At 42.9% G+C, this 22,494-nt stretch overlaps 1 protein-coding gene across 3 annotated transcripts in view; it reads left to right on the top strand.

The window, feature by feature from the left end:
• The window catches only part of LOC109622009 (uncharacterized), a 239,144-nt gene that overhangs the window by 23,811 nt on the left and 192,839 nt on the right, over nt 1-22,494 (top strand). The window lies entirely within an intron of this gene.

The following is a 22,494-nucleotide window of genomic DNA, read 5'->3' as shown; positions in this document are numbered from 1 at the left end:
CGTGGTCATTCATTTTAATGCTACAGTTTCCCAAAAACTGACCTTACAAAAATTTTAACTTTTTAGCTAAAACTAAACATACCTACGTCAATATTTTGTGGTTCATGTGGTAAAGAGTATTGGTTTTTCATAAAGTGAACTTTGGCGGGACAAGTGGAAGTCGAAAAGGTGACCAACTCTATTGAACGCACGTTCCAATCCAATCAGCGCCGTGTGTTGACCGTAATTGGTTCGTCGGAAAGGCAATCTAAGCATCGCGTTGCTGCGAAGGGCCCTAGGACGAACGTTCAAGTCAAACGACTCTTCCCTGCAAGTGTCGGCAATAAGCATAACCACGGCATAAATATCACAAGGCAGGCTAGTAACCTATGTAAACATCATTTTTGGATGTAAACATGTGACGTTGTTCTTATCGTTTTACGTTGATAAAATTGGTGAGGAGTACTAGATCATTGTGGAAACGCCTATGAACGATTTGAATTACGTCATCAAAAAACTGTCAGATTTCCGGAAGGTATCACCTTCTAAATATTGTACACCGTGAGCATAACCTTTGCCATATCCCTGCGCGATTGGAGAGTTTCGAGTCGAATCAACTGACATCGATTGCTGTAACTTGGTAACCGGAGCGGATTACGCCATGCATGGAAGCAGACGGAGCGCATAGCGGATGAAACGATGCTGCACAGATTCGATTCAGTTAGAACCATTCTGATAATGCGGATACCAAACAGCAGAGCAGTATTCGAGGGTTGAACGGACCAAGGAACAATACAGGGATTTTAAACAGTAAACGTCGGTGAAGTCCTTGGCGATGCGAAAAATGAATCCTAAGGTCCTAGACGCTTTGTCAACGATATATGCGACATGGTGCTTAAACGTAAGCTTAGTATCACATAACATAAGTGGAACTCCATAGCCCGATCGAAGAAAAAAGTTGTATCCTTTTTCCAGCACGTTAAACTGTTATATCTTTTATAAAAGGCGTCGATCTGTCATTTGTTTTGGTAAACAAAAAACATATGATCCTACTAGTATTCCAGTTTTGGCAAAGAATACAGGAATGAAGATTGGCATCTGAGACATGCGCAAAACTAGCTGCTGGAAATCCATTTCTTCATTTTGTCATATATTCATTGAAATCTTCGAAATAACGCATCCACATTTCTCATATCGATCTCCCTTTATATTTAAGGCAAGAAATCGTATTTTTGATTTGAGGTTTCAAAGTTTCATCACAATTTATGTCCTATTTGAAATCATCACGTGCTGCCAGTCTAGATCTTTGAGATCTTTGTTTTACTTCACAGCAATGAAAAATGGTATACGTGCTGAAAAATGGTATGGTATGGCAATAATGTTATAACGCATTTGACATTTCGATGCCCTGTACGAAATCGAAAAGGCATCAACTTTTTGAGTCAGAGTTCCACTTATGTTATGTGTTAGTATCCAGGATTACATACCCCAAGATCTTTCACTTGATCTATGCGTTGGATTGTTGCGTCACGGAGCTTGTAGTTGAACTGAATTGGTTGACTTATTTGGGAGAACGAGGTCACCGAACATTTACTTGGGTTCACAACCATCCGATTTAATGCGCACCATGTTGCGAACGAATCGATATCTTCTTGAAGTTTCATGGCGTGAGAGATGGAACGGATTGAAATATAAAGCTTCATATCGTCCGCGTATGACAGCCGAGGACATCGCAGCATGCGGTTTACGTCATTAAAATAGAGTAGGAAAATCAGAGTCCCTAGGTGACTTCCTTGGGGAATTCCGGATGTTTCCAAGAACTCGGTGGATTGGCAATCGCCTACGGAGACGCTTAGTTACGCACAGTAAGATACGATTCAAACCAACGCAGAAGGTTGCCGCTTAAGCCGAGTCTCTCTAATTTAGTAGTTGATGTAACACTTCGAATATTTTGGCTAACCATGCACTAAGTGGCGGTAGTGGGCAAACGTCAAACTCGAACAAATACGATGGGAGCGCCACATGTGGGTAGTTGGCCAACTATCAAATTTTTAAATAGATCGGAGTACGTTGGGAATTATCAGAGTGTTTCGTCTGTTTGTCTGTGCTAATACTAATAACTCGTTTCTGGTTTGTATCAGGAAATAATTCTTTTAAATTGGGAACGAGCTCTGCAAATCCAGAGTTCTTAAACAAAAACCAAAAATCGAGCCTAACTTAACCAAACACCGTTTGTAACATATGTAAACAAAAAAGAATTTTTCACATGAGGCGCTGAATTTCTTTAAGGACTATTTGTATCACTCATCTTTGGGGGTGATTTGTGAAAAATACCCGGATTTTTCACGTTCCTTAAATGCTCAATGTATGAGTTGCTATGGGAACAGCGAACTTCCCCCTCGTTTTTCTCCGTTCGTGATTTTTGTTAGATACGGTGTTTGGTAAAGTTAGGCTTGAAATTTCATTAGTATGCCTTCTCAGTGTAAGGTTTACGATTCATCTTGTACACCTCTCTCCATTTGGTTTCAATATCACACCCCAATGAGAGAAAAACAACAGAAGAAAGGCAATTTGATTACCTACATAGTATTGATTTCAAAATTCGATAGAGATCAGTGGAGGATGGGGGAGACCTTCTACGTTCTGGGCTTTTCTTTCGTAGTAATCTCCAACCTGAAAAAACCTTTAATAAAAATTATAATATCTGGAAGTGCACGGTTATATTTCGCATACGCGAGGTATAGACTACTTACTAACTTTCAGTTCCACGGTGGTGCAGAGGGCCGAATTAAAATATTTCCATCCAGCTATCACCTTGGCCTGTGGCCAGGTCAAATTTCTGTCGACTTGCTTGATTTCGTTGTTGAGGCTGCGCCGCCATGAGCCTCTGGGTCTGCCTCTGCTGCGATGTCCTGCTGGATTTCAATCTAACGCTTGTTTGCAGATTTCGTTTCCGCCCCTGCGTAGAGTGTGGCCGACCCACCTCCACTTTCGCTCCCGAATTTCTGTCGCTATCGGCTTTTGATGATATTGACGATGGAGCTCCACGTAGGAGATCCAATTATGAGGCCACCATGAACGAATTATATACCGCAGGCATCTATTGATTAGGACCTGCAGCCGTTGCGTGTTCTCCACTGATACACACCGGGTTTCACTGGCGTATAGCAGCACAGATTTCACGTTCGAGTTGAAAATTTGGATTTTTGTGCGTCTACTGATCTGGCTGTTTTTTCATACATTTCTTAAAATCGCAAAATCAGTTCTCGCCTTCTTGATCCGTGCACCTATGTCGGTGTTGGTGCCGCCATTTGGCTTCTAGGATATTGGAAGCTTTCAACATTCCCCACTGATTGCCCAGCTACCGTAAAGCTGAAAGGGTTGACCGTGTTTACATCCAACGATTTGGTCCTGTTGACGTTGATGGTAAGACCTGCCGCTGAGGAGTGATTGGCAAGATCATCGAGCTTGCTCTGCATATCAGAGCGCCGTTGAGCTAGGAGGGCAACGTCATCAGCCAATTCGAAGTCATTTAAGTGCTCCATGGTAATGGGTTGCCACAGCAATCCACGATTTGGTTATGATAAGGAACAGTAACGGTGATAGTATACATCCTTGCCTCACTCCAGCAACGACCCGGATGGGATCGGACAGAACACTGTTGTGCAGTACTCTGCACGAAAATGTCCTGTACTGTGCTTCAATGAGGCCGATGATTTTCTCAGGAAGACCTTTGCGCCTGAAGGCTTCCCACATGTTTTCGTGATTGAGACGGTCGAAAGCTTTTTCGTAGTCAATGAACACCAGGTAGAGAGACTCTTGGAATTCATTGATTTGCTCCAGAATAAGACGAAGCGTGACAATATGGTTCACACAGGATCGTACGGCACGGAATCCTGCTTGCTGCCGTTGGAGAATTGCGTCAATCTTCTCCTGTGTCCGGTTAAGGATCACTTCGCAGAGGACTTTGAGAACGATACACAGTAACATGATACCCTGCCAATTATCTTATACAGTCAGGTCACCATTTTTAGGTACCTTTACTTAGACGCCTTGCATCCAGTCGGCCGGAAATGTCGCGGTTTCGCATATGTTGCAGAATAATTGATGCAGTAGTTGTGCGGATACTACGGGGTCAGCTTTGAGCATCTCAGCTGATATACAATCGACTTCTAGGCCCTGTTCGATTTCATGCTACGAATGGCTGTTTCTATCTCCTGCACTGATGGAGCTTCGGTGTTGACACGGGTAATGCTTCGAAACCTTGGCGAATCATGCTGAGGTATTGATGGCGTGGCCAACACTTGAAAAAGGTTTCCAAAGTGCTCGAACCAGCGTTTCAACTGGTCCGCCGGGTCGGTCAGTAACTGTCCAGACGTGTCTTTCACGGGCATCGTAGCATTCATCTTGGTCCCACTAAGGTGACGTGAAGCATCGTAGAGGAGACGATTGTTACCAACCGTTTGGGTAACAATGTCTTGGGGGCCGTTCATAAACCACGTGGGGGGAGGGGGGGGGGGTCTGGCCAAAGTCTACGGTCCATACAAATTTCAAAATTTTTGTATGGACAAAAGTCAACGAGGGGGGAGGGGGGGGGGTCTGATATGGCCAAATTTTGGTCTACGTGGTTTATGAACAGCCCCTTGTGTGGTGGAAAGGCTAGCTGTTGGTTAAGAGCATGTTATTGTTATTGTTTTTTTTATTGAATATTGTATCTTTATATTATTTATTTAAATGCCTAAGTGTATTATAAATGTTGGTCTCCACTGTTGTGTGTTTGAGTTATGTTTATTTTACACTTAGTAGCTTAAGGTGTCTTTTCATTCATTTATTTATTTATTTATTTGTTTATTCATTTATTTATTTAATTATTTTGTTCTGTTCATATATTCCGATTGTAGATTTGTTTATTATTCAGATGCTTTTTTTATCTATTTATTTATTTATATTTATTTATTTTTTTCTATTTATTTATTTATTTGTTAGTTTATTTATTTATTTATTTATTTACTATTCAATATTAGATGCTTTATTTACATATTTATTCAGATTGATTTATATACAATTACTAGATTATTTATTTACAAAAAAAAAATGAAAAACAAGTGTCCGTTAGGTAGTGTCAAGGCTTCGCGTGTAGCCTCAAATCGGCATTTTAATAAACTAAATTTATATGACACCTTACTCAAAAATTTGTTAAAATCTGTTTAGTGTGTAAGTAACTGTCATCATAATCGGCGTCTTTGAATAAGTATTTGTCACCAAAGCCATGATATGCAATTTCTGAATAAGTCAAGCTGCGGGGTGGAAGGACTACCCCCCCCCCCCTTTCTCTCCTTGGGCCTTCTGGGAGGACTATAAATGACATGGCAGAATTTGGGGAGGCTGACGGAGTGACGGTCCGGTATTGTCTGTTTTTTTTTAAACCGGTTTAGTTCCGTATATATTTTCAAAACTTATCCTACATTAAACCTAATTTTGTGATAAGTGCTAAGGTGAACATAAAATCCAACAGCTAAATACCCAATAATAAATTATTAAAAGTTCGCCTGTACGGGTCAGTGTTGTGCCGCACCACGGACGATCAGCAAAGTGCACCAAAAGATGATGAGTCATCATAAGTTAAAGCTGGTCGAGTCAGGCACCACTGACCATAACGTATGCCAATTCCAAGCGAGTGCGTGGTGCAAAATTTGTGTAATGTGACGTCCAAAAAAAGATAATTGTGTGGTGACCGATGGACTATTGTGTGTGGTAAGCCAAGACTGTTGGCGTCGGTCGAACAATGGTGCACACTCGCTCGAAGACCACCAACCAAAAGCGCGCAGTGTATCACTTCCCGGACCCCGGAACTATGGCCGTATGCTATTGAGGCCTTACCGTCCCCCCCCCCTCCTTTTGGTGGAATGTAATTGAAAAGCTGAAACTGACCAGAGGAAGCAACAAGCCGAAAAGAAGAAGTGTAAGAAGCAGAAGAAGAAGAAGAAGAAGAAGAAGAAGAGGAAAAAGAAGAAGAGGAAGCAGGACGATGAAGCCAGAAATACCAGTTCATCGTAGCAGCAACGGCCGCAACGTACCGGTGAGCTCACTCCATTATTGTAAACCCCTCCCCCTTTCAATATTTTCCAATAAACACCCTTTTTCTCGAAAGTTTAGATTTTAATAAATGTTGTATGGCCCTCTGAACCACAGCTTATTTGTTTAATTTTTGTAATGTTAGAAATCTTGTTTTCCATTGTCCGTTCGACTTTGTATTGTCCGCCTTTTCATTACACCTACCCCTAGGAATTCTCCAAGACCACCTCAACGACCCTGAGATCCAGGTTACCAAAAAGAGGCCTTGAGTGCCCACCCCGGAAGCAGCCGTCGGCTCAAGACCAGCAGCTTGGGGCTTTGGCCGATTCCCGTCTGGAATTAGCGAGCAGAAAAACCTGGCTCGAAGAGAATCGTTTCACTGCCTACGGGCTAGGCGGCGGCGGATGCAGGCAGCACGATCAGAGGAAGAGCGAAACGAACGGCGGGTGGTGTTCGCCGCTGCCAAAGCCGCGCTTAAGACCGAGATAAGAGTAAGCAAGAAGGCCTGCTTTGAGGGTCTCTGTCATAGTGCCAATACGAACCCGTGGGGTGACGCCTACAGGGTCGTTATGGCCAAGACGAGAGGTGTGATGGCTCCTACAGAGCACAGAGCGTTAATGATTAATCATAAATTTAATCATGATTAATGATTAATGATTAAGATTAATCAAAATCATTAATCATAATCACAAAAAAATCTCAATTAATCTTTAATCAATAATCTTAATCACACTGTTTTTGCAATCTAATCATTAATCAGTAATCATAATCATAAGAAAAAATACTACACTCAGAATATTCTTTCGTTAAACCTCAACGAATATGCTTCGTAAAACCAGTTTTCGTAAATTGAAAGCAATTTTCGTATAATGTACGGTCCATTCGTACCACCATGCTGAAACAGTACAAATAGAGTTGTATCATGTACGAAATCACGAATCCGACAGACGCTAAACTTGTTCATTCGTAGATTTTAGCTCCTACTTTGTAAAATGAAACAAAATAAACAAATGTCAAACGTTTTTTTACTAACCATGCGTAAAAAGAAAATTTTGCTTCGTAGAAAGCAAATAAGCTTTGCAGTCATCACTGACGATTGATTGGATCGCAGAGAAAACAAAGCAACATGTTTTCATGAGCATATGACGATGCGTGTGCGAGAAGAGGAAAGGAAACATGCTCTCGGTTGGAAGTAAAAGTTATTTATAAACAGAACCAAAGTGGAAAGCGTTCTGGTTGTTTTCGAACGGCTTCAACGAGCGCCCACAGATGGGTGGCTAGCACTGGTAGGTATCAATCAGAAGATACGTGAATCGAAGCGTGTGAGATCTAAGTGGACGGACGTGTGTTAATTTTTTAAGCATGTTTTATGTCATTCCGACAAAAAAAAGAGACAGAAAAACTTGTCGGAGCAATTTTGTACGAAACGAACTCATGCACATTACGAAGCTTTTCGTTGCAGAAAACAACGAATGGCATTTGTAAACATGACGAGCGATTTCGTACAATGAAACAAAATATATTTTCAGTGTAATCAATCATCAATCATTCATCACCAAAAATGATTCATCATATAAAATATATGATCCAATTTAAATTGGTTCAAATGCTGTTCTAAATAATATAATTTATGATTCTTGTTACCTTTCACTTTTGAAACTTCAAAAACCTGTTAAACAATAAAAATATTTTAATCATTTCCAGTTTTTTGTGATTGATTAATCATGATTAATCATGATTTTTAATCAATGAGTCATTTTTAATCATTAATCATAATCAATAATCACAGATGAAACCAATTTTAATCATTAATCATAATCTTTAATCATCCTAGAAATCAAATTAATCATTAATCATAATCAATAATCACCAAAATTGGAATTTTAATCATCAATGATTAATCATGATTAAAATTTTTGTTAATCATGAACGCTCTGAGAGCAATCTCCAGAGATGTTGGAGGGGATTATTGGAGGACTTTTTCCGCGTCATGATCCTAGTCCTTGGCCTCCTTTCGTAGGACAGCCGGGGACTGGGGCTGGCGATGAGGAGAGGGTCACCGATGTGGAACTTGCGGGGATAGCTAAGTCCTTTAGCGTAGGTAAGGCCCCAGGTCCGAACCTGGCCTTAAAAGTAGCTATTGCAGAGGCTCCCGAGATGTTCAGGTCTGCTATGCAGAAATGCCTGGACGAGGGAGTTTTCCCAGATGCTTGGAAGAGGCAGAGCCTGGTACTATTGCCAAAGGCGGGGAAACCACCCGGAGACCCGTCGGCATATAGACCAATATGCTTGATTGACACGGCGGGGAAGGTGCTCGTAAAGTTCATCCTCAATAGAATGTTGAGGTTCACCGAGGGCGAAAATGGTCTTTCGAGTATCCAGTACGGCTTCCGGAAGGGGAGGTCCACCGTAGACGCTATCTTGTCGGTTACAAAAACCGCCGAGAAAGCACTCGAGCCTAAGAGGAGGGGAATTCGCTTTTGCGCGGTAGTGACTCTGGATGTAAGGAATGCGTTTAATAGCGCCAGCTGGTCTGCTATTGCCGATGCACTCTTGCGTCTGGGAATACCGGAGTACCTGTACAAGATTCTCGGAAGTTACTTTCAGAATCGTGTACTAGTCTACGACACGGAGGTGGGTCGGAAGTGCTTTCACATAACCTCAGGAGTCCCGCAAGGTTCCATCCTGGGTCCGGTGTTATGGAATGTCATGTACGACGAGGTGTTGAGGTTAGAGTACCCAGTGGGAGTGGTGATTGTCGGATTTGCCGACGACATTACGCTCGAAGTCTACGGTGAAACGATCGAAGAGGTAAAGTTGACTGCCAACCACTCGATCAAGGTTGTGGAGGCGTGGATGCGGTCCAGGAAACTGGAGCTGGCTCACCACAAGACAGAGGTGACGGTTGTTAACAACCTGAAGTCGGAGCAGCAGACGGAGATCAGTGTAGGAGAGTGCACTATCCTGTCAAAGCGCTCCGTCAAACACTTGGGCGTGATGATCGACGATAAGCTTACCTTCGGTAGCCACGTCGATTATGACCGTAAAAGAGCCTCCACAGCTATTGCGGCACTGTCCCGGATGATGTCCAATAGCTCAGCGGTGTACGCCAGTAAGCGCAAGCTTCTGGCTAGTGTTGCTACGTCCATACTTAGGTATGGCGGCCCGGCGTGGGGCACCGCGCTAAGTACTAAATGCTACCGACGGAAGCTGGAAATTACTTACAGGCTTATGTGCCTGAGGGTTGCGAGCGCGTACCGTACCGTGTCACACGACGCTCTCTGCGTCATTACTGGTATGGTGCCTATCAGCATTCTTATCAGTGAGGATGGAGTGATTCGAAATGCGCGGCACAAGAGGCATACGCGGGACTGCCAGGATGGCCTCTATGGTCAAATGGCAGCGCGCGTGGGACAGTTCCACCAAAGGAAGGTGGACCCATAGGTTGATACCGAGGGTAGATAGTTGGATTAATAGGCGCCATGGGGAAGTTACATTCCACCTGACACAGGTCCTTACAGGTCATGGTTGCTTCCGACAGTATCTACACCGTTTCGGGCATGCGGATTCTCCCGAATGCCCAGTGTGCAATGGTGTTCGTGTGCCCGCGTTTTCGCACAATGCGTGACCGCATGCTTGCCACATGCGGGGAGGATTCAAACCCGGACAACTTGGTCCAGAGGATGTGTAGGGATGAGTTTGGCTGGAACGCCGTTTTAACGGCTATCACCTATACCCAAGTAACACACATGTTATATAAAAGTTACGACAGCGCAAGTTTTGGTTGTATAGAAGTTTATTTTACGTTATTTCAACACAATGTTAGAATTACCAAACCAAACCAAACCCAAACCAACCAAAACTTGCGCTGTCGTAACTCCATTATAACATGTGTGTTGCTTGGGTATCGTCTGGGAGCTACAGAGGAGGTGGCGCGTGGACTCGGAGAATGGCTAGTCCAGATGCAGTACCAGAGGTGGTCCACGGGTTCGGAGTCGGCTTCGTAGGTCATACCGGTGCCCTGCGGTCGAGATAGACCCTTACAGCGATTAAGTGGCCGCGGAGAGGAAGTCCCGGTAGCGGTGCTGTCGTGGCGTCGGTCTACTGGGTTGGATCCGAGCCCGCGGTTGGAAAGGGGTCCCCGGCAAGGGTTGGGGCAGGTGGAGACCCTGCTGTCAGCAACCTTCTCGTGCAGCTGATAGGGCCTGAAGGGTAGTGATACCCTTACCTTCATCAGGTCAAATCGGGTTGCACGTGGGCATCAGTTCTTGATGTCTGCAAAGCAGTTTGGCGCGGGCGGGGTTGACTCTGCCCGCCTTCCGAGGACAAAGGGAGTGGCGAGGACCACTCGGGAAACTGGCTAAGCGCCAGCATGCTACCGTGATGGACTCTCCAAAGCGAGTCATCGATGCTCGTAGCTGCAGGCTACGCAGCTATCCTTGAGGGTGCGATGTGCTCTAGCCCCTCTCTGAAGCAATGCCTTCTTGGTGGTTCCGGAGAGACGAAGGGTTTAGCGACCATAGGAATGTGTTTTAGTGGGTCGAGGATAGAGTAGTCCTGACTTTTACTTTTGTTGTAGAAGACGGCCTAAACCGCACACTACCCTAACCTTCCTGTTAGGGTGTTTGTAGAGCAGATTTTCCCCCTATGGTTTAGAAGAAAAAAAAAAACTACCAGCTAAGCACACAACTCTTAGCTGGCGGTCTTTGACATCGCTTGACCCGTGGAAGCATGAGGTAGGAACTTGTGAGGACAAGAGCTATGTAAGACGCTCTCCTTTTCGACTCACCGTTTTGTAGCCCTTTCTCAGTGGTATAGACAAATCATGCGAAATAGATTACGTTTTCGTGTGCATTACGCATCAATTCTATTTTCTGCGGTACCTGAAACTCCTAATTTTAATGCTTTCACTTGTAATTCCGAAAAGGAGTACATGATGTAATCTTAAAAGTATTAAGACCGATGCGACATGTTTTGCGTGCGGCTCTAAACAAGTTTTAGGAATGTCACAAAGGATGATAGATGATAGTGTAACATTTTTTTTTTATCTTGAAAAGGCAAACCTACAAACCTGGATCAAATATTTTTTCTTCAAAATTAAGACATGATTGAGTGAAACCTCGTAAATTGATATTTATCCTTCTTCGTCAATTTCCTCCTAAGCATTTGACGTGTAACCGCAATTACGAAATTTATTAGTAATAAGTGCCTTTCAGAATTCAATCCAATTTCCTCACCTTCTTCAATCTTACAAAACCGTATCGGCATCCTATAACCGGTTGAACATCATTCCACCCAATGTCGGAAAATTCACTTGCCGCGTTTTCTCTGTCATCTGTCATTGATGATGGCACACATGGCTCCCGCAAAGAACCATTGTACCGTGCAATCAGAGAGATCTATAGCACAAATCTCAAGTTTGGTATTTCCGAAACGGATCAACGAGACACTTTTCTCCTTTTCGGTTTTCCGTATAATCGCAAGGCGAAAGGCGAGGGCAGACCCGCACCACCCACCCCCCCCCCCCCCCCCCACAGAGTAGCACATCGATACCGTGACTCATCCGATTCCCCTCGAGAGATCATCGTCATCCGTTAAGCCACGGCCGGCGGAGATGTGTTTCGGTTGTCATCTGAGCTCCATTACAAACACGACCAACGTCGTCCCCACATCCCATCATCCCATCAGTCATCAGAGTGGAGGTGGTATGTCTTTAAATCCTGGCAGGTATCAGCCAGCAGTCGTCAACGTCTTTTCGGCGCGTAATATTATGATTCCGGTTTGGAGAAAAGCTCATCTCATGTTGCCCCCTAGTGTATGCGCTCCTAGCGATAAATTTAAAAATAACAACCACCACAACCGTATAGGTTCTGTGACGATGAGATGTTTCGGATGCCTTGTAGTGCCGATAGGTTTAGAAACACGCTTTGCTGGGGGATACGTTGCTCATGCTAGCGAAAAATTTGTGGAATGTGGTTTGATGTCGCTATGACAGAGGCAAGCTGCTTTTTCCACCCTTTGGATATAAATTTGGATACGAGATTCACAATACGAACAGTTTTTTTTACTATTATTAAGTTTTGCAGAAATTCCAGAAGGAATTTTTGAGGGAATCCCTGAGGAAATAACTGAAAGAATCGATGGGGAAATTCCTGGAGGCATAGCTCAGGAAATTTATAGAAGAATCCCTGAGGGATTTCCTATTTGAACCCCTGAGCGATCTCCTGGAAGAATCCCTGAGGGAATTATTGCAAGAAACTTTGAGGGAATTCCTGGAAAAATGCTAGAGAAATCCCTGAAGGAATTCCTGTAGGAACCCCAGAGCGAATATATGGAGGAATACCTGGGGAAATACCTGCAGAAATCCCTGGTGGAATTCCTAGTGGAATTTCTGAGGGAATTTCAGGAAGAATCCCTGATCCCCGAAAACTCATGGAGGAATCCCACAGGAAATTCCTTGTGGAATCCTTGGGGAAAATTACTTGAGGAATCCCTGGAAAAATGCCTGGAAGACTCGATGAGGAAATTCCTGGTGGACTTCCTGGAAGAACTCTTGAGCGATTTTCTGGAGGATCCCCGAAGGAGTTCATGCAGAAACTCCTTAGCGAACTCCTGGTGCAACCCTTGAGGAATCCTGGAATCCTGGAAGAAACTCTGAAGAAATTCCTGGAGATATCACTGAGACAATTCTTTAAGTTATCCTAGCGGAAATTCCAAGAGGAATCCCTAAGGCAAGCCCGTGCACAAGGTGGGGGTTTTGGGGGTAAACCTTCCCCCATCTTGAAGGAATCCCAGAGGGAGTTTCTGGAGGAATCCTTGAGGTAATTCCAAGAGGAAACCCTCAGGGAATTCCTGAAGGAGTTCCTGAGGAAACTCCAGGAGTAATCCTTGAGCGAATTGCTGGAGGAGTTCCTGAGGGCATTGCTAGGAATCCCTGAGGGAATTTCTGAGGGAGTTCCTGCGGGAACTCCTGGAGGAATCCCTGAGGGAATTGCTAGAGGAGTTGCTGAAGGAATTGCTAGAGGAATTCCTGAAGGAATTCCTGGAGAATTTTTCGAGGGAATCCGTAGAGGAATCCCTGACGGAATTCAGGAAGGTATTCCTAAGGGAACTCCTGGAGGAATCCCTGAGGGAATTGCTAGAGGAATTCGTAAAGGAATTCCTGGAGAAATTATCAAGGGAATCCTTAGAGGAGTCCCTGACGGAATTCAGGAAGGTATTCCTAAGGGAATTCCTGGCGGAATCCCTATTGAAGTTCCAGGAGGAATTCCTGAGAGAGATCCTGGAGGAATCTTTGAGGAAATTCTTGGAGTAATCCCTGATGAAATTCCTGGAGAAATCGATGAGGGAATTTCTCCAGGATTTTTCTAAGGAATTCTCCCAAGAATTTTCTCAGAGATTCCTCCAGCAGTTCTCTCAAAGAAACCTCTAGGAATGATCTCGGGGATTTCTCCAGGAATTCCCTTGGATATTCATCCAGGAATTCCCTCCGAGATTCATCCAAGAACTCTCTCCGGGATTCCTCCAGGGCTTCCCTCAGGAGTTCCTCCAGGAATTCCTGAAGAAATTCCTGATGATATTCCTGGTGGGTTCCCTTAAGGACATCATGCAGAAATACCTGCGGGAATTCCTGGAGAAATCCCTGAGAGAAAATTTTGAGGAGTTGCTGAGGAATTCCTCGATTCCTAAGGGAATTCCTGAGCGAATTCCTCAATTCATGGAGGAATTCCTAAAAAAAACCTGGGGTAATTTCTGAGGGAATTCCTGGAGGTATCTCTGAGTACATTTCCGGACAAATATCTGAGGAAAATTCTCTAGGTATTCCTGATGGAATTCCTAGGAGAATTCTTAAAGTAATTCTTGAAGGAATCTCTGTCAAATTTCCTTAATCCCTGATTATATTCCTCCAGGACGAGAACAGCTTTCCCGGGAAGCTGACTAGACTGATAAAAGCAACGATGGACGGTGTGCAGAACAGCGTAAGGATTTCGGGTGAACTATCCAGTTCATTTGAATCTCGACGGGGACTACGACAAGGTGATGGACTTTCCTGCCTACTATTCAACATCGCCCTGGAAGGTGTTATGCGACGAGCCGGGCTCAACAGCCGGGGTACGATCTTCACGAAATCCAGCCAATTTGTATGTTTTGCGGATGACATGGATATTATTGCTAGGACATTTGGAACGGTGGCAGAACAGTACACCCGCCTGAAACGTGAAGCAGCAAAGGTCGGACTGGTGGTGAATGCGGCTAAGACAAAGTACATGCTGGTAGGTGGGACTGAGCGAGACAGGACAAGCCTTGGCAGCAATGTTACGATAGACGGGGATACTTTCGAGGTGGTAGAAGAATTCGTCTACCTCGGTTCCTTGCTAACGGCTGACAATAACGTGAGCCGTGAAATACGAAGGCGCATCATCAGTGGAAGTCGTGCCTATTATGGGCTCCAGAAGAAACTGCGGTCAAAAAAGATTCACCCCCGCACCAAATGTACCATGTACAAGACGTTAATAAGACCGGTGGTTCTCTACGGACACGAGACATGGACGATGCTCGAGGAGGACCTGCAAGCACTCGGAGTTTTCGAGCGACGGGTGCTAAGGACGATCTTCGGCGGCGTGCAGGAGAACAGTGTGTGGCGGAGAAGGATGAACCACGAGCTCGCTGCACTTTATGGCGAACCCAGCATCCAGAAGGTAGCCAAAGCCGGAAGGATACGGTGGGCAGGGCATGTTGCAAGAATGCCGGACAACAACCCTGCAAAGTTGGTGTTTGCTAACCATCCGGTTGGTACAAGAAGGCGTGGAGCGCAGAGAGCACGATGGGCGGACCAGGTGGAGCGTGATCTGGCGAGTGTTGGGCGTGACCGACGTTGGAGAGCTGCAGCTGCAAATCGAGTATTATGGCGGCAAATTGTTGATTCAGTATTATCATGAATTTGATGTTAACTAAATAAATGAAAAAAATGAAAAAAATGAATTCCTCCAGGAATCCCTGAGAGAATTTCTGGAGGTATCCCTGACGGAATTCATTATTAACCGTGAGAGAATGTCTAGAAGAATCCCTGAGGAAATTTTTGACGGAAATCCTGAGGGAATTTCTGAAGAAATCCCTGAGGGGATTCCTGAGCCAATTCCTGGAGAAATCGCTTAAGGAAATCCTTGAGAAAAACCTGAAGAAATTCTTGGAGGAATCCCTGACGGACCTCCTTAGGGAATTCCTGGAGAAAAATCTTGATAATAATATAGCATGGCGGTAATTCAGAGGAGACGGAAGGTCATGGAAGTAAAATGTATATATATATATATATATATATATATATATATATATAAATCAGTCTATTTATGGAAAGTTCATAACACCTTAAACCTGCTTAAAAATAGTATCGTTGTCGCTATAGCCAATATTCATATGAAATTTGTGAGCTCTCCAATGAACATTGTTCCATTCACTAAACGAGTGATTGACAGTTGTCTCGTGTTTCTTTTGTTCGTAGTTCATTGTGCTGTTATTTCCAATTAATTTGAGCAAACTCTTCATTTCATTCTGATAATAATCACTCTTCGATTCGCACCTTGCTTGATATCTATCACGACACTATCGCGAGGACTTGAGCGCAGAGAGACGTTCCCCTATCGATATCGTTCGAACGGATAGAGATAGATCATCATGTGTGTACAGACTCTTGAATCATGTGTCCGTTGCTGCGGGGGATGACACTGATGTAGTTGGTGGCCCGTCGGTCCACCACTTAGACAGAAAGATGAGCGAGAACGTCCGAAGAGTGCGCGGCCATGACCGTGTCCCTACCGCACCGCACCGTCTTGCCTTGGACACCACTCTGCCATATGGACGACGACACGGTGAAGTGTCGCCCGGCTAATGGCCAACTGCTGAATAACAACAGGTTGCTGGCCATTATTATCCGCATGGGAAGACTGGAAAATGGGAAAATGAAATAATAAAATTTAATTTACGATAGAGTTTCTGTTCTTCCGGCTGCTTCCCGTGTTCGTTAACTTTTCCGCTTGGCTCCCGAACGGGAAACTTACGGTACGTGCCTGAGAAGGCGCAGGAAATACGGAGTGGCCGGTGATGGTTTCCGTGTCCTATAGGAAGGGATTAGGGTACATTGCGCCTTCCTAAGGGAAGGCTTGACTTTGGCATGGATGTTTATCGAATGTATATCGAAGTATTCATTGATCGATGCTTTATCTAGCAAAAAGAGTAGCCTGCGGTTGGCTAATTTCTTTATGGTGATGCTACATATCTCTCAAATGTTGCAAAATGAAAACTAGCAATCTTGGCAATCAAACATTTGAAAAAGTTGAATGCATTGCGAAATGTAGGAAACTTTGAGTATTATCGGTTTGTTCTCTTCGTCATGATTGATTTTTGTCGACCAAAATTTGTGACCAAAATTTGAGACCAACTTTGAGTTCAACAAGATACATAAGTTCCCCTATATGAGCATATGGTTTAAGATGAATAATAATTTGACTTATTGTTGACCACCCGCTGATGATGCTGGTTGATAATTATACCCTCCAAAGTTCTTTTCCATTCACACCAAGACGCTTTCAGCAAAATTTCTCCATAATGCACGGTTCGTGGCTGCCGCTCTCCATCGTCGGTCGCGCCCACGCTCCACCTGGTCCGCCTATCGTGCTCTCTGCACTCCACGCGTTCTTGTGCCAACCGTATCCTTCGCGCTTTGGCCATATTCACACCGTTCTCCTGCAAACCGCCAATGATCGTCCTTAGCACGCATCGCTCGAAAACTCCGAGTGCTTGTGAGTCCTCCTCGAACATGGTCCATATCTCGTGTCCGTAGAGGACCACCGGTCTTATTAGCGATATGTACATGGTGTATTTGGTGCGTGGGTGAATCTTTTTAGACTGCAGCATCTTCTGGAACCCGTAGTAGGCCCGACTTCCGCTGATGATGCGCCTCCGAATTTCACGGCTCACGCCAGTAAGCCAGTAATAAATGCCCAGATGGATCCGGTCGTGCATATGAAGAAACTAAGAGTTTCAGACCTATCAGTTTGACTTCTTTTCTTCGGAAATACTTAGAATGCATTCTGGATCACCACATCCGTGATGTTCATCTGGCCAACGTGCCTCTTCATGTGAACCAACATGCTTACCAATCTGGAAAGTCTACTGAGATTCTTTTACACAAAGTTGTTTACGATATCGAGAAGGCATTCGCTTAAAAGCAATCCTGCTTGGGTGTTTCTTTAGATATCGAGGGTGCCTACGACAACGTTTCGCTTTCGCTGCCATATTGGAATTCGCACGGGGTCATGATTTCCAATCGGATTCACCAAATGCTCAAAAACCGACAACTCTTCTCGACATTGCGTCAAGCGACGATTAGGAAAATGAGTGTTTGTGGATGCCCCCAAGGGGGAGTCTTACCACCACTTTTGTGGAATCTCGTAGCAGATAGGCTCTTAAGGCAACTCATTAATAGTGGTTTTCCTACTTATGGTTCTGCCGACGACTACCCAACATTGTTAGTCGGTAAGTGCATTAGCACCCTTTTCGACCTGATGCAAAACGCTCTTCAGGTAGTTGAGGGTTGGTGTCGCCAATATGGCCTTTCGGTAAATCCGAGTAAAACATCTATTGTTCTTTTCACGGAAAAGCGAAACCGTAATGGTGTTTGACCTTCACGTCTCTTTGATTCTGAAATCAATGTGACTGATCAGGTAAAGTACGTTGGAGTCATTCTTGATTCCAAGCTTTCCTGGACACCTCATGTTGAGTTCAGAATCAAGAAAGATTGTATGGCCTTCGGGCAATGCGGACGAACTTTTGGTACAACTTGGGGTCTAAAACCCAAGTATATCAAATAGATTTACGCAACTGTTGTTCGTCCAACATTGGCCTATGGATGTCTTGTGTGGTGGCAAAAGGGCGAAGTGAGAACAATCCAATCAAAATTAGGCCATCTCCAAAGGATGTGCTTAATGGCGATGTCAGGAGCGTTCGTTCCTACAGTAGCTCTCGAAATTCTCTTTGACGTTGCCCCACTACACCTTCATCTCAAACAAGAAGCATTTCCTTGCACTTACCGCTTATCGGTACTCGGTTTCCTAGAGGAAACTCCTGTGATCCGACCGCCGATCAACACACACCTCGTTGTTTCCACTATTGGTGTATTGGGTGGACCAAAGTGGACCTTTCTTCAAGTGATCTTACAATAGATTGTAATTTTCCATATTGGACATTTTCCACGAAATTCCCTTCTCGGGATGAGTAGACATCTGGTCAACTGGAATGAAGTATTTCAGATGGCATCGTATGTTACACTGATGGCTCCCTTCTCGAAGGTCGAGCAGTTGCTGGTGTCCACTCTCGTGCAGTCAGTAGCACTTCAACAGCACGTAATGGACAAAGTAATATACTTCTGTTCAGATAGCCAAGCTGCTATTAAAGCACTTGCTTCGGTGAATTCCAGGTCGAAGATGGTTCTTCCATCGCACAGTGGGAAAAAACCGACCCAAAAAGGCACCTAATTATTGCGGCTGATTGCGATCTTTGAAGCCCACCTTTTCCGAATGGAAAAATGCCAAGGAATCGATTGGTGATAGTTTCATTCACCGGAATTGAGTGTAAGTGTCCATTTTGCCCCATTTTCCCCTAAAAAACACTGTTTTTCTGAATTAAATTATGGTTTCAACTGATTGCGGCTAACCAACCAATTTTTATTGATGTAGAATTGACAGGTGCATTCTATGGAGCATACCTCGATCTGTGTCTTTGACTGGAAGTGCCCATTCTGCCTCATTTGCCCCTAAAAATACTGTTTTTCTGGATTAAAAAATAGTTTCAACTGATTGCGGCTAACCAACCATTTTTTTCTTGATGTAGAATTGGCAGGAACATTTCATGAGGCACAGCTCGATCCGTGTCATTGACTGGAAGTGCCCATTTTGACCCATTTTCCCCTATTAATACAGTTTTCCTGGATTAAAAATAGTTTTAACTGATTTCGGCTAACCAACCATTTTCAATCTGATTTAGAATTAACCGGCGCATACTTTGGGACGCACCTCGATCTGTGTCTTTGACTGGAAGTACCCATTTTGCCCCATTTTCCCCTAAAAATACTATTTTTCTTAATTAAAGACATGTTTCAACTGATTGCGGCTAACCAATCGATTTTTGCTTGATGTAGAATTAATCGGCTCATATTTTGGGGCACACCTCGTTCTGTGTCTTTGGGTGGTGGTGCCTATTTTGCTCCATTTTCCCCTAAAACACTGTTTTGGTTAGTTGGAACAAACTTTTTAATCCAGAAAACAGTATTTTAGGGAAAAATGGGGTGAAACGGGCAATTTCAGACTAACGCATAGCGCGAGGTGTATTCCATAATATGCATAGGTCGATTCTATTTCAGGAAAAAATATTGGTTAGTTGCAATCAATTGAAATTATTTTTAAATCTAGAAAACCCGTAGTTTAGGGGAAAATGGAGCAAAATAGGCACCACCACCCAAACACATAGAACGAGGTGTGCCCCAAAATATGAGCCGATTAATTCTACATCAAGCAAAAATCGATTGGTTAGCCGCAATCAGTTGAAACATGTCTTTAATTCAGAAAAATAGTATTTTTAGGGGAAAATGGGGCAAAATGGGTACTCCCAGTCAAAGACACAGATCGAGGTGCGTCCCAAAGTATGCGCCGGTTAATTCTAAATCAGATTGAAAATGGTTGGTTAGCCGCAATCAGTTAAAACTATTTTTAATCTAGGAAAACTTTATTAATAGGGGAAAATGGGTCAAAATGGGCACTTCCAGTCAATGACACGGATCGAGCTGTGCCTCATGAAATATTTCTGCCAATTCTACATCAAGAAAAAAATGGTTGGTTAGCCGCAATCAGTTGAAACTATTTTTTAATCCAGAAAAACAGTATTTTTAGGGGAAAATGAGGCAAAATGGGCACTTCCAGTCAAAGACACAGATCGAGGTATGCTCCATAGAATGCACCTGTCAATTCTACATCAATAAAAATTGGTTGGTTAGCCGCAATCAGTTGAAACCATAATTTAATTCAGAAAAACAGTGTTTTAGGGGAAAATGGGGCAAAATGGGCACTTCCAGTCAAAGACACAGATCGAGGTATGCTCTATAGAATGCACCTGTCAATTCTACATCAATAAAAAATTGGTTGGTTAGCCGCAATCAGTTGAAACCATAATTTAATTCAGAAAAACAGTGTTTTTTAGGGGAAAATGGGGCAAAATGGACACTTACACTCAATTCCGGTGAATGAAACTATCACCAATCGATTCCTTGGCATTTTTCCATTCGGAAAAGGTGGGCTTCAAAGATCGCAATCAGCCGCAATAATTAGGTGCCTTTTTGGGTCGGTTTTTTTCCACTGTGCATCGCTTGAAATGATTTGGCGTAGAGATTCATTTCCAAAAAATGCACCGCGAGCCAAAAGAACTGAAAACCCTTGCTTTATGAAGTTCACAAGTAATGGGGTGAGCAACAATTGGCGAGTTTTTAAGGTGTGCACTAATTGGCGATTTACTCTAAACTATGCAAGAATAAATCGAGAGATGCCATCATAAATGCCATCATAAAAACGTCAGAAATTCCTTTAATTTTAAATTTAAATTTAAAATTCGCTCATGATTTAAGCAAAATAATCTTCTAGATTGTTTTTCAAATATATATCTATAAAATGTAATATTTGTACAATCACTGGTTTCATCAGCAATGCCATGGAGTCTTCTTTTCGTAAAATTCGCCAACAATTTTCCTAGATTTTTTTTTCTTTAAATAATACTTATACTAATTTGAGTAGTAGCATTATAAATTCTACAGAAGTTTCTCTCCTCATATAAAATTCCGCTTAAATTTGAGATGAACCAGCTGGACATCTCATAAATAAAGATATGAAAAATCTTTGCCACATATTATGGACTGGAATTCTTTTCGAATAACTGGCATTTCGATACCATTAAAAATCCTCAAAAAAGTTTTTGTAATTAAACTAGGGTATCGCGCCACTTGGGCGGTGGCTTCTATATTCGTCTGTTTTCCACTAGAACTCAGTCAATTTTGAACCAATTGACTTGAAATTTTGTACACGGGTAGAAACTATACCTATCTCACCACCACATTCCAAAAGTTGTGTCAATTGGTTCAAATTTGACTGAGTTATAGTGGAAAACAGACGAATATAGAAGCCACCGTCCAAGTGGCGCGATTCCCTATTACATTTAACTGATGCGTTCTAAAATTATGCTAGTTTTCACATTTTTTAACAAATGTCGTCTGCGTATTTCTTTTATTTGTTCCACAAATTATCTTCAACCGCAACAATAATTTCGGAACATTTGTCAAAAAGTTTCCTTTCAAAAATAATCATAAAGAAATTGTATACTCAACATTCCATCTAAATTCTTTTTTCAAATTCTCGCAGAAGTTTTTCCAAATTCACCAGACTACCTTCATGAAATCCACCGTAAATAATGTAGAAATTCAAATCTATTTTATTATTAAATGAAGAAATTGAGCTGTGGACAGCAATTTCTCTTAGGGATTTAAAAAACGATATGACCGATTCTAAAAATTGCAAGCAATGTCTTAATCATTTCTCCCAAGCATTTTAAGAGATCTATATAACTGTTTATTGTAACAACTTTTACGTTATTTGTCTTAGAGTAGCTCGAGAATCATTGATGTTGCGGAAGAATAGAAATCCCATGTATGTATTAAAAAAAAACCCCATGTCAACAATATTTTTCGTTTCTTGGAGTTTTTCAACTGAAATGGAATTCTCTAGTCATTTTGGTCTTTCAAGATTCTTCCAGGTGAAAAGACTTCTTGCAGAAATGTTGCTATGGTGGCTGAAATACTACTAGATTTTAAATAAGAAAATTCTTATGAAATTCTTTAAAACATTCTTCCACTTCAGGTCAAAAAAAAGTTTCACAGTTTCCTCTGGGGATTTTTCTATAGATTCTTCCAAAAAATTCTACAGATATTCTTATAGGGATTTCACCACAGATTCCTCCAGGGATTTCTTCAGGGATGGTTTCTTTCAGAGATTTTTCCACGAATTCCTCCAGGGATTTTCCAGGTATTCTTTCAGGAATTTCCCCACATGTTCCTCCAGAATTCTTCCAGGGATTCCTCTAGATATGTCTTCAGTGATTTCTCCATGGATTTCTGCACAGAATACTCTAGCGATTTCTCCAGTATTTTCCAGCGATTTCTCCTTTAGCGATGCATTCTGGGATTCTTTCGGGGATTGCTTCATAAATTTCTTCAAGGATTTCTCCAGAGATTCCTACACGTTTTCATGCTGGATTTCCTCCAGGGATCCTTAAAGTAGCTATATAAGATATTCTTCCAGGGATTTCTCCATTAATTCCTCCAGAAATTCTCCCAGGAATTTTTCCACA

The sequence above is a fragment of the Aedes albopictus genome, chromosome 2, assembly GCF_035046485.1.
Source record: "Aedes albopictus strain Foshan chromosome 2, AalbF5, whole genome shotgun sequence".
In the NCBI taxonomy this organism is placed as follows: Eukaryota; Metazoa; Arthropoda; class Insecta; order Diptera; family Culicidae; genus Aedes; species Aedes albopictus.
This window is presented reverse-complemented; position numbering and strand designations above follow the sequence as displayed.